Below are 14,140 nucleotides of genomic sequence, written 5' to 3'. Positions count from 1 at the left end.
GCTGCTGTGTTTGGGCATTGTGTCAATAGAGGCAGATATGTAACTCCTGCGCAGAGCATTGGTAATGATGCTGTCCAGTCATTAATCACTGGTTCTAGAGAAAACAGAGAGTTCACTCATGGCAGAATCGGCCTGGCCCTGGGACGGAGATTAGAGGCCTAATGAAAGCAAAACAAAGCTGGACATGTGAAATTTATTGGCACATTTAGAAAAGCAGCCCCAGAAGGACACTGCCACCAATAATCATTTCAGAATCCCAGTCAAGTGCCGTTTCCTCGGCCAGACGCAATCTGGAGAGGGGATATTTGTGGAGTGGCTGAACAAACACAGATTTGCTGGTATCTCCATCTTTCCCAGCAGCTGGGAAGGCAGAGGGAAGGCAGGTCGCTGGCGTGCTGGCTGACGCCCCGCCTCGTTGCAGTTGACTTCTGGGAACAACACTCTCTGTCCTCCTGGCTCCTCCTATGACCCAGTGTGCTGTAATATGTAGCAGCTCACTGTCTGACACCTCCAGCTCTTTCTTTTTTGTGCCCTGCATCTTACTGGTTGCCTATAGATACTCAGAGGTGGTCCTATAAATATCCAACCAATCCACATATTTTCACAATAAACACTTTTTTTTCTTTTACCCTTTACTTTGTTTATTTCTACTGGTCATGTTAGTGAAGCTATTTTTTTTCTACACGTGTTAGTGTCACAACTCTAACTATCACTAGTGAGTTAATGATACTAAATAGCAATACATTTGTGTTCATGGTGATTTTATTAATAAGTTATAAGTATTTTCTTTGCCAACAACTACCTAATAATTGTTTAAATTTTAGCACACAGTATATTTATCACAATAACATGCGACTTCAGGCATCTTCATAAATAAACATAAAACAAAAAAGACAAAACATTATCAACATGAGATGAGCTTTGTTAAATGGTTAACAATAGGTCATACTGCAGAAAAACTAAACTTGCAGAATGAAACACTAACTTCTGTCATTTAATGCCAAGTTATTATAAACCTGTCCAAAGAAGAGGGCATGAATCAAGATAGAAATGACGATATTTGGCCTAATGGTAAGTTTCCTAATGCGTACCACATGCAGGAGGCTGGAAGGAAGAGGAAATGGTACTTAAAATGGCCATTGTTCTAATTCAGAGCCAATCTGGAGATAATGACACCAACATCAATAGCAGACAGTCGATTCGCGGATAACATCTTTTTTCCTTTTTGTTGTGCTGTTATCATCAGCTATGGGATTAACCATTTTGACGTTGCGGTTGTGACCTTGGTTCTGTGATTGTTTATGATTTTAGTCCTTGACAATCTGCCTAAAAATCTATACATCTGCTTAATTCATGAGAACAACATACAAGGCAGCAGGTGTAAACAGGTAAGTTGAATTTATGTGTGCAGAGTGCTCCATGGCTACATTTGACAATAGATGAATGTGGGGCACTATAACGATGTCATTATGTCACACTAAAAGGGAAGAATAATGCCTGCACACGAAGGAATTCAATCATAACTCTCCTAACATTTGCATTTGATGTGTATCTCTGTCAGGATAAAACAAGTGAATGATTGGACTACTGTGTAGGTTTTCCCTTTATATCTGTAACACCCAGTTCAACTAATTAGAAAGTTTCACTTGGTCAAATCAGTTCATTACCTTCTTGTTGGATGGTGTGATACTCTTTGTGTGATGCTCTTTGTGCTTGTCTTTAGATGATGGTCAGTTGCTACATCTGTCTTTGTTTCACTCCGTACACTGAGCCGTTCTCCGTGGCAACCTCTAATTAGGGATGATTCCTACTTATGCCCTTTGCCCTTTGTAATTTGCCTTTTTCATCCCCATTCTCCTCGTGTTGTAATGCCACACCACCCCTCTGAGCACAGTTTAAATTATTCAACTCTCTAAAATAGGCCTCTGGGTCCATGAAGCCTGACTGACCTCTAACCTTTAACTCTGGTCCTTTGGAACACAAATCTATATTTTTCAATTTGTGGAATTCCAGACATTCAGGAGAAGGTGAAGCAGAAGTGGATGTGAACACAAGACTTGGCTGTTACCTTGAAGAGTCCAATAGTGTCTCTGAAAGTCTCACTCATTGGTGGATGGAGAGTTAAGGCAGCATGCATACAATATAAAGGGGAATTTGCCCATAATGAAAACTGCTGAATATTTTGAAACATACATGGAAATCATTTCATGGGAAAGGCCAAACACAAATGTTGGTGAGAATGCACTGAAGATGGCTAAGTGGTTATGAGGATTTAAAAGCCCTTTATCCCCCATAAAGGTATCTTTTAAAAAGCAGATATCCAAGAACACACTCAGGAAGTTGAGCCTGACACAGATTATTCTCAAGAGCTGATGGTGAGATACATGCACAGAAATGTAAACAAAGGCAATAGACTGGAAAAAGGAATATATGGTCATACACGAGGACAGTGAAGAGTTTGCTTAGTTGGGCCAGTATACATGTGAGTTATTTAGAGGCAAAACCTATGTGATGCTTTACTTTTCATTTGTTACTTCCACCAAGAAGATTATGTTCATTTGTTTGTTTGTTAGTGGACAAAGTTATCTTAAGAACTGTTTCAAAGATTTGAATGACACATGGTACAACAAATGGATCAAAGTACAATTCAATTCAATTCAGATTTTATTGAGGACACAACTCATGGGGGGTCCATAGCACAGATCCAGCAATTTTCTAAAGGATTTTTTTAAGATTGCGAGGAAGGACTTTTTAAAAACACTTTTGTAATTTAATTACTTGAATGTTTGGCTCATGTGTTTGTCTATCACTACTTGTATTTTGATGGTGATCTGGATCCAAATTACACAATTACACAAATAGACATTTTCAACTCTTGAAATTTAGCGGATTGTGTAGTCTGCACAGAGTAATGCACTCTTTGAGCACTTTTTTGAGCAGAGTGTGGTTCTGCAGATGAGTACATCACACATTATATACATTCTAGTTTTGTAAGAGAAGTACAGTTAGTCATGAAAGCTTTATTTAAGCCTCTTTTTTTTGTATTTCTCTACACAAAATAAAAATGACCAAGACAAATGTGTATTTCGTCTTTGCTGCTGGCCACCATCTTTGTATCATGTCTGACTGATTCATGACTGACTGGCAGACCCTTTATTTATCCAGTCCTCTCAAGCATTCCCATTTGATTTTACTGTTTTAATTCAAAATAGTGTCTGAGCATTTTATCACTGTATGTGTATGATGTGTGTAATGTCTGGATTGTGGAATTGAGACTTTATGTTATAAAGTGTAAATGTTACACATAAAACATTAATTCTACAATTCAGACATTTAACACACCATGCAAAAATATGAAAATGATTCAGTTAATTGGAGGTAACACCTCTAGAAGGAAGATAATTATCCTGAGAGAAAACAAGTAGGCCTAAAGGTCAGTGCGGTGTACATGATTGTGTCAGGGTGTGATCTCAAATGTGAATGTCTGAGCACTATTTGGTGTTTGGCGGTGCTGAGGCTTGGAAATGCAGCAGGGTGCCACCGCTGACACGAAGACACTTCAGCCCCCAGGCTCTAATCCCTTTTGAACCAGCCCAGGCACTAACATGGGACCATATGTTTGGAAGAGCACAAGCGCTCTCCTGTGCTATTTTAAGGGGGAGAGAGATGAAAACATTTTGCCAGCCTCTCTTCCCTCGCAATCGGATCAGTCATCAAGTCATCCTGTGAGTATAGATGAAAGATCTCTGAAGAAAAAAGAAACAAACACTTGTACTCATAGCACAATCAGTGCGGCTCTCCCTGGGAGAGGAGAGAAAAGTAAATTACATAAAGCAGACATATGTCATTCTGATTCCACTAAAATTGTGGATTACTGCTTTGATTAATCACTCTTTAATCTGAGTCCTGAATTTATATGTGCCCCATCACAGAGAAATAAGCTTATTCCTCTCTAGCAAAGGGCCATGATTATTTCTTTCTTCTCCCTGAGCTATTCTTCATTGCCCGAGGATTGCAACTCAATTATCTTTGTGTCAGACGATCTCTGGGTTTAATTTAATCGTCATTACTCCCCAGTCATATTTCAATTAAACATGCTATCATAGCGTTAACACATACTGTACTTAAACCTGTTATTCGTTCAGTTAATATTATGCTAAGAGCTACTGTGGAGGGTAACAGATGTCATAATTATGCACTTACTAAACATATTTCACACTTGTCTGTGCCGGTGGTATGTCAAGACCTTAGTATGCAGCAGTATTAATCTAATGGCAATATGCTTTAGTTGTGATTTACTGCCACAATCTGCTTGGGTCTCTGCTTAATTGTGACACACAGAACAAGTATCAGTGAGCCGGGTTAAGGAGGTTCAAGTATTACTAGATTACTCAGCATACTCTCTTTACCTCACTGCTGCAATCAGTGCTGCTGTAACAATATAAACTATGAGCCTGGTTTTGAGTGTGTATAGGAGATTCAAATTGCCCGTTCCCCCAACCTGCAATGTATATCATTTCGCACATTATTTTTTATATTTAACACAAAGTGACACAAAGAATAAAGAGATGCCAGGAAATGCCAAAAACGGTGCTAAGGGCTCTAACTTTGTGTTACCTCATAGCAGGGGTATGTGCTACTATTGTGTCATTAAGCATGAGGCAAATTTTGTCAGGTGTCAGGTGTTTCTGTCATCTTGTTATTTTTAGTCATTCATTGTGAAGTTGCCTGAGCTTAAGGGGAAGGACAAGTCACAGTACGCAGTGTACCAGAGAGGGTCAAGCAACACAGGGCAGTTTGAGTGCAAAATTTTACTGGGTTTTGTGCTAGATTTACCCGCCTGTTTGGACAAGGTCATATGCTCTCGTCCAAAAGTGTAGTTGTGTTTTGAGCCATTTTAGAGTAGATGTAGACATTACCAGATCCATAACACACCTGCTATTAAGTACAGTATGCTGGCCAATTTCACTTTGATATAAAATCACTTCAACTTAAATCACAATTTTTGTTCCAACTTTGAAGTGGCAAAGAGTCTCAAAGATCTCTGTTTCGTTCTCTTTGGTGGCACCATATGGCGTTAAGCGATAATTGCAGGTGTGTTTTTGGACCTCATTCGACCCTTACTCCCAGAGATCCAAACAGTGTTGCTGTTAGGGATGTGCAGAGAGCCAAGTATTTGTATTTGTATCTATATTTGTTGGGCAACAAAGTTATTTGTATTTGTATTTGTATTCAAATAAAAGTGGAAATAGACGTAAAAATCCTGTTTTTGTTTTTATTACAATTCTAATTTTAGGATATTGAAGTGTCAGAATAAGTGTTCTTCAATAAAGTATGTTGCAATGTAGGGTTCCCACACTAGGTCTCAAACCCTGATCTTCTAGACCACAGACAACTGTGCTAACCACTCAGCCAAATCTCAGCTCTGCTAGACACACAGAACTGCAGCTATTTATATGTCCATAATTCGCTGTGTGATGTCAAACTAGCACACTCTGTTGCATTATGATAAACCATTGGGTGATGGAAAATGCATCACTAACTGCACCACTTGTGATTTAGATGCATGGTGGGAAAGTTGCCACCGACAATAGTCATAATGTAATAGTCATAATACTACAAATGCAAAAACTCTCATCAGTGGGCCATAGGCTCAATCATCATTGTGTTACATCATTCGTATGACTGACTCAGTGACTTAAAGTATCTAACTTCCATATCGTGATGTATTTCTGAGTGAAACAGGATACACAGTAGGGGTGTGCCTGAATACACAAATACGTTATTCGACAAAGCACAAACAGCGTTTTTTTTTACGAATATTTGTTTAATACAAATATTTAAAAAATTATTTGTTCTTGGGAAGAAAAGGAAATAACATGTCAAATACTAGCGCACAGGTTGGTTGCATCGCTATCTCAGTCTCTCTCCTCTACTCCGCTGTTACGTCTATCAGCAGGTCTCAATGAGGGGAGTCACATCCACCTGCTACATGATGCATATTTCCTTATTTGGACATCATTCCCGAAGTTGGGGGTCTTCCCCAGAGATAAAGCTGAGCTACTGACACATGCAAAGTGCTCCCAAGGGACTCTCCATAACCTATTGTTCCCCTTCTCCTTTCCACACAGTTAGGTTGTAAAAAATAGGCAATAAATGAAAAGTGCAAAGCAATAATCACCTTTGAAGTTCTTCACTACATGTTACACGGTGTGCTGTCTATGTGTTATGGGTGTATAAATTTTCCTGATGTGAATAGCATGCCAGAGCTAGCTGGTGTAGGAGCAGCAGTAGAAGTGGTTACATGTTGGATTGCGGGTGTTGGCTGACGTTGGAGCCACTTTGGCCCACAGCTGGTTCCCCTTCAAATAGATGATCAGCTCCTTCCTGACTCCAGAGACCAGAGAAAGAAGCTGAAAAATCAAAAAAAAAATAATTCAAATTTGATTTGAATGTTAAAAAGTGTCGTAATGAATCTTTGAATGATTGATTGATGGGTGGAGTCATGATATTATTGGTTAAACTTGGTTAGTTCAAAACCACATAAGCACATGTCATATTTTGTTTTACAAGAAGAAAACATGATTGGATTTTAATATAAGAATACAAAGAAATTAGGGGGTTTTTGTAATTTTTTGGCATATATTGTTAAATAGGTGCACAATATGACCATCATTTCATCTTGATTTTAACAGGCATTTATTTAAATGACAGTCTTTGAAATTATAACTTTAAAAACCCGTGTAGAAGGGCTGACTGATGTGCAAAAAGAAATCATATTGCAATTATTTTGACAGATATTGCAATTGCAATATGAATCATGATTTTAGAGGGAATGGTAATTTTTGCATTTCATTTAAAAAATATACAAATGATGATGATGTGATGTGATTTTTTTGCCGGGGTCTGTACCAAACAAGCATGTCTTGTCCTTTCACATGTCCTTACATCTGGAGAATATGATTTGTAGGCCAGGGCATCTCTGTAGCACCACCATGCTTCACTTATAATGGTATGTTGTGACACATTTTACCTTTATCAAAAAAATTGCAGCTTCTGCAATTTGGATATTGCACTTGGCAATATTGCGATTCTTAAAGTTCACATTTTATAAAGCTATTTCTGTATTCTGACTGCAAATAAAACATTAGAAATGATGGGAGGAAATATAAGGGTAAAGTTGAAGAGCTTGTTTTAAGAGTGTGTGTGTGTGTGTGTGTGTGTGTGTGTGTGTGTGTGTGTGTGTGTGTGTATGAATATGTTTATCCTTTGAGTTTCTATTCCAGTAATTGTATTTTTGAAGAACAGCAAGGACACAGCATTAACTCATAAAAATGTATAACTTAATAAGATGAGATGCTGAAACTTTATTGAATGACATTTTTCAGTTTCGTTTATGTCAAAATTATTATGTGTTTCTGTGTTATGTTATTGCTCCTTGAAAAAAAATCCCTGTCTAGGTTGTTGTCCCTCTTCTCAAGGTCTTGTTATCTTAGAAAAAATAACTTTCATCCAAGTTCCTGCATGGCATTATTTAAAATAAACAATTTTATCACAGCACAACTGGTTGCATGTGTTATATACTCTCACAAGATAAATTCCAGATCTGTCATCAATATTTAGGTTAAAAAAACAAAAGAAAGAATGAGAAAATAATTCTAAGACAACCACAATTAGTGTTGTTGACTTGTGGAGCTGTTATTCAGAGATGGATTATCAACAAAATCTGCTTTTTGTGCACTTGATCTCCTCACAGATTATCCATGTATTTTCCTCCAAAGGATAAGAAACACTAATCTCTCAACAACACTGTTGCAAAGAAATACTGTATGGATCACAGTAACAGTGGAGAAATATTTCAATAAGGGAGATCTTTTCCTTACTTTGTTTACTTTCTCTTGTCCAATTTTTACAAACTCTTTACATCTTATGGAAATGTACCACTTCTCCAAACTACTCAGAAAAGTTGAGCTATCTGGTCTTTAGTTGCAATCAAGGAAAGCCAGCCAAGTATGTCTCCACATCTAACCCAGCATGATAATGCACTAACCCTGTTGCCAGTTCAATGAATCCAGACACTGGCTGCCTGAGTTTCCTCCCGCTAAGAAGGGAGAATAGATTACCAATAGCTCAGGCAGGGAGGCAAACAAACATACAAATAAGCTGCACTCAGTCGGAGAACGCCTAGCAATTAAAGCAAAATGCCTGTGATGCCCACCAGATAGGAAATGTGTGGGACATGAACCAAATGTGCAGAGCAGACCTGCCAACCAGCCCACATTCAGCGGAAGAGCTCCAGGGCAGGCTGTCAGACATGTAGGAAACATTATTCAAGAAAGCAAACTTCAAATCTTGAATTAGTTAAATCAGAAACAAAGGATGTTGTGAAAGTCCTAATGAAATTATTATAGAAATTCATATTATCAGATGAATCTATGGATAATAGCTGGACTGAGTATTAACCATGCTCTGGATGGGGGAGCTACAGTATCAAAAGCAAAGGAAAATCAAGACACCCATGTTCTCTTTGGCTAGTGTAAAACACCACCTGATTGATGCCCTGAAACAAAGTTCGCCAGCTAATGGATGCTGTGTGGTGTTCTAACCGAATCTGGGAAGTATTTGAAGTTGAGCTTGATAATCTTTGCAATCTCAAAGGGATATCCTGGCGACTAATTTTTTAGAATCAACAGTAATATGAATAATATGCGTGAGAGGCCCAGGGCCATTGGCTGCTTTGCTCTGAACATTGTGTGCAGGGCAACAGCGTGTGGAACACCCACACGAACACATGCGCAAACACAACACACACAAGCATGCACAAACACACATGCAGGTGTGTGGTTAAAACAACAATAGAGCTATTTGCTTATGCAGTTGATATTTACCAGAGTTGGGGTGAAGTAAACTAAAGTAATCTCATTTTCAGACTTGAACATAAGAAATTCTCAAAATCAGTGTGTACATATGTGCTCTCGTGCTTGCATGTGTAGTGTGTGCAGGTAGTGTGCATGTTTTGTTTGTTTGTTTGTATCTTTGTGTTTCTACACGGTCTTATACGACTGTATGTGTAGTCCCAAAGGAGGGGATGGAGATGTGGACAGGAGGAGTGGGTGAGACGGGGGAGGCAGGGAGCAGAGGCAATCAGGGATTATTGTCACTGACAGGGCTGCACCTTGATGGGCTAGGCCGCTGCATTGTTTGTCACCTAACCAACCTCAATCAATCAATCATCTCCCCTAGCCCGCATCACCAATCAATCAGCTCGGTGCTGCACCCACAGAGGACCCTTCTTTGCGTTGCTGCCTGACTCGGGTTACACCGGCCAATCAAATGTCACAGCACCAAGAAAGACCCATATCAGAGCACTTAGGACAGAATTTAATATTCAGACAGTCACTGATGAATTTTAATGTGCTCTTGCTTGAAAGTAATTTTAGGGAATGTTTTATATTCATGTAATTCTTTCTTTTTCATGAGAAATGAATAGTGTAGAGCCAGGTGGACCGCAGCTGGTAATTATCCATATTGATGTGTAGTGATCTGAATTACACTTATATAACAATGTTGTGGTAATGTGATGTTTCATGCTTGTGTGCTGTTGTCCAACACAAACGCCTGTTCTTAAGCAAAGTATCTTGGGCTACTTCCTCCATTGCATCTTACATGCATTTCCGGTGCATATTTGCTGATTAACTTCTAATACATGTAATGTAGCTTATTATTCAAAACACATTTCTCAGGAAATGACTACAAGTCAGAGATATGTGTGATGAACTCTGGTAATATTCACCTCAAATGTTATCACTAAGGCATTAAAAAATCTTTCTCACCAACTCACAAGAAAATTATTATCACCTTTACACATTTAATGAGAAACACTTCTTAGGGGTAATTTTTACACAGTGGTTTGGCTTATTGGCAAAATAGCTGTTATATATTTATTTGTTTTAAAACAATGTGTAGCAGGATGTAAAAATTTGCTTTATAACTAGACTCCAATTATATTTTTGAACAATAATACATGGCTTAGAAATGCGATATAAATGATTTGATGAATATCAAAATATATCCTTCATCATGAAGTTGAATAATGCATTCAAATAATTTTACATATAAGAAATATCATGTGTATATACTAATATTACAATCCTGCAATTCTCAAATCTCTACTCACTCTTTTAACATAATGAACATCCCCTATCAACATGTAAATATATAAATCTCCATATGATTTTGTCCATAATGGATTTAAATGTATTGAATGACCACCTACACCAGCTCCTTCTATTGATCCCCTGCATGTTGTGTGGAAGGTGTGTTTCATCCGATGAGGATTGTCTCCCTCCCAGAGCCCCAACTGGGGCTGATGTTTCTTTTTTCAGCACATTAGGTTGCAGCCTTAGGGGTGCTTTGACCAGTGGATCAATGGCTCTCGCGCTCTTGTCACCATTCATTTGGAGTGAGCGAGCGCTGGCTCCAGCCCTCGTCTGCCGCTGGCCCTCCTTTCACCTGGCCTCCTCTCTCTCCCTGAGCTCCCCTGACAGCTGGCTGCCACAACCAGCAGCAGACAGACGACAAGTCCTTGGGCTCCACAAACGCATGCACACCCTCCACAAACACACACATCACTGTGGCGAGTGGCTATGATGCATCTGGATGCTGACGCCACGCACCCCCCCTTTTTTTCTCTCACTAACACTCCCCCTCGACTGTTTCTCTACCCCCTTCTACCCGTCTACCCGTCTGTCTCTGCCGCTCTCACTCTCTGTCTGGATTTTTCAGTTTCTTCCTCTGGTCTCTGGAGTCAGGAAGGAGCTGATCATCTAGTTGGAGGGGAACCAGCTGTGGGCCAGAGTGGCTCCAACGTCAGCCAACACCCGCAATCCAACATGTAACCACTTCTGCTGCTGCTCCTACACCAGCTAGCTCTGGCATACTATTCACATCAGGAAACACAAACCTAACCTCATGTTAGAGTGTCAAATAAAAAAAGGAAAATATGTTTGCATTCTGTATGTATTTATAAGTCTTACATTGGGTTAAATATGATGTTGACAGGAATAAAACAAGTAAGTGTAGTTAGAGTAAAAAATTAAGTTTTCAACTTCTGGTATGTGAAGCCAAACCAGATCAAACTGCTTTTACTGCAGCATTAAAACTGTTTACTATTCAGGAACAACAAGCACTCCTAAATATCCCCACTAGTTATTGTGCCCTTGTGCTACAGAACATATTGCACTGTATGTAAAAATGAACAAACATCGGCTGGGCGTCAGCCATCGACGAGGAGGCTTGTTTTATCGCCTGTACTTTATTACAGTTTGCCATCTGCACAGAGGTATGTTAATAGCTAGCTGCGACTATTTACACATATGAAAAAGTACATCCATCTGCCATGTTCCGCCAATCTCACATGAATCAGTCCCGCCTTCCCCAACGAACAACTGCTGTTTATTCACAAGGTGACAGGCAGCACCAAAGCCTGGCGACACCTGCACCTTACATCCTGCCGTCTGACATATGTGAACCTCACACACACGCACACACACTCAAAAACATCTCACATCTCACCTTGCCATGTCACACCCTCCCCATAGCCCACCCTCTACATCACCATGTTTCTCAAGGTTGCAATACACAATATGTTTTGGCCCTCTTGACATTTGTGTTTGCCACTTTTTTTTGAGAGGATTCTTATGAAGAGGCACTCGTGGCAATTGAGCAAGAACCTATCAATTCTAATCAGTCAAAAAGGGATTATGAGGTTAATTACTTATGCAGTCATTTAGGTTAATGCCCTAGCCAGACTTGGCTTAACACTCTACCAGGTGACAAAGGGTGGCTGGGTACATTGGGCCATTTAAGGCAACCGCAAGATCCATAGCAATTACTATCTCACAGAAATACTGTATACACATTCCTTATAAAGTGACAGAGAAATGCCTTGAGGAAAACTAAGATGCTTTTAACAGCAGCAATAATCAAATAATATACGGTTATGTGTAACGTGGTCTACTCTGCATCAAATTACAGCTTTTTTTTTGGCGAACATATCAGTACACTATATGGAATGAATAATAACAATCCAAATAAACTAAATATCAGCATGGGAACTGAAAAATAAATCTTTATTATGTACACAGAAACATCCCTGGCCTAGCATTATGCCATAAGTGTGGGGTAAATCATCCTCTGTGAGAATGTATGGCCCTGCATCAGTCAACAATAGCAATAATCTCACTAATCGGTGGTTTCTGGAACAACAGCAACATAAACAGGAAGACTTTTTCAGCGGTGACAGGCTGCTAAACAGGCAATAGACAAAGAAGAGCATTTAGCTCCCCAAAGCTTCATAACTACATGTAATAATATATACCTCAATAATAATAATAATAATATATTTGTTCTGTCATTCTCTTATGAATTGTAAATAAATTATATGTCTATATAATAAGAATAAATATCTTTAATTTTTATGTATTGTATTGTTATTGTATTCACCAATTTATTTAACTTTCGCTATATGAAATCATTCTGAAAGAAAAGTTCTAAATTTCTCCCCGACTGTTACCTAACATTAGAAATGCATCATGTCAGAGCAGTAACCGGAGCCAGGTAAAGTACAGTGTGCTACGTCGGAGGTGAGGGAACATTAAGCATTAATCCCCACCTGACACTAATACTTGATGTATGATTGACCCTGAAGCAGGACACTGCACATTACAATCTGGGCCATATGGCAAGACATTAGCCCTTCAACCCTCCAGCAGGATAATCTCTCCATTCTGGCAATGCTTTTTCTTCACAGATTTCTTTGCACAATAATTGCATGACAGTATTAACGTATTGGGACAGATTTAGAACGCCCTGCGTCACTGGACAGAGGAGGGGCTTTTGCCAGAGGAAGAAAGGAAACATAATCTGTAATCAAGGAAGCCATGCACACACCCTCTCAGAGACTTATGGTATTCACTTTAATGATTTATTTTTGTATGTAAATGTTGATTGTTTAAATTTCTTATAATCAGTACAAGATTTGAAAACTTAACCAGGTTGCTTTGATGATTTTCAATTCATTTTTCTTTAGTTTTGCACTTTAAAAGTAAGTGTAGCTGCAATGCATTTAAAATGAGCCTTTCTGCTGAAGATCCCATGACAGGTCTCAGAGACACAGCCACACAAACCAAACTGGGCCTTGAATGTAAAGCCAGCTGATTGTTCCCCAAACGCCATCACCTTGCTTGATCTGCAATGCCCCCCAACCCCAATGCTGCCACACACTCATACAGTCACCCCAACACCACTGTCACAACCACTTCCCCGACCAAACAACCCACACACACACAAACAAAACACGTCACCGCTATCCCCCGCAAAATCACACACACCATGAACACATGCATACACTCACCACCACCATCAAGCTCCCCCCAACCCTTCAATCCCCCAGCCCTGAAACACTAGTCCTCCTGCAGTGGAGTGGGTGAAACCTCAGCCCTCTTCTCTCCAACCCGAGCTACAGTAGTAATGAACAAATTCACTGCGCATTACTCTGGACTTGATCTCTAGCAAAATAGTGCTGGAACAAACAATTTGGTTTGTCAACACCTTTCTCTGGACTCCTCCATCAATGTCAGGGGTCCAAATTTAAACAGCAAAGTGCATTTGACTGCAGGACCCTGAGCTGATTAGACTTCCCAGCTCAGCGAATTGCTCCAGACAGGACGGCAGCTCTGATTGCTAACCCGGCTTGAAAATAGTCTCCGCTGCCCGGGATTAGCATGAATATTTTGATATAGATCGATAAGCAATCTCCACTCCATAAGAAATGCCAGCAGCCTTCATTTGGCTGATCAAAGGCACATCAGCCGGCGGGCGACAGCTGGCTATTGTTTTTCAGGCAGACTCTGTTGTGGGAGCAAATCCATAGGAGGGATCCACAAGCACAGCTCCACTACTCTTCCCACCTAATCGTGGAAACAATCACTGCTTCACAGGATCCCATCTCCCAGGGATGGACCCACTCAAATGAGGGAGGCAGAGGGCCTGACCGCAGGGGGACAGAGTTCATTACTGCTGTGGTCTCAAACCGCTTGGCCACCGGGTGCTGCTGACCTGGAAGTAAAGGCAGGGTCAG

This window comes from Thunnus thynnus, chromosome 1, assembly GCF_963924715.1.
Source record: "Thunnus thynnus chromosome 1, fThuThy2.1, whole genome shotgun sequence".
Classification (NCBI taxonomy): Eukaryota; Metazoa; Chordata; class Actinopteri; order Scombriformes; family Scombridae; genus Thunnus; species Thunnus thynnus.
Note: the sequence above shows the minus strand (reverse complement) of the source record.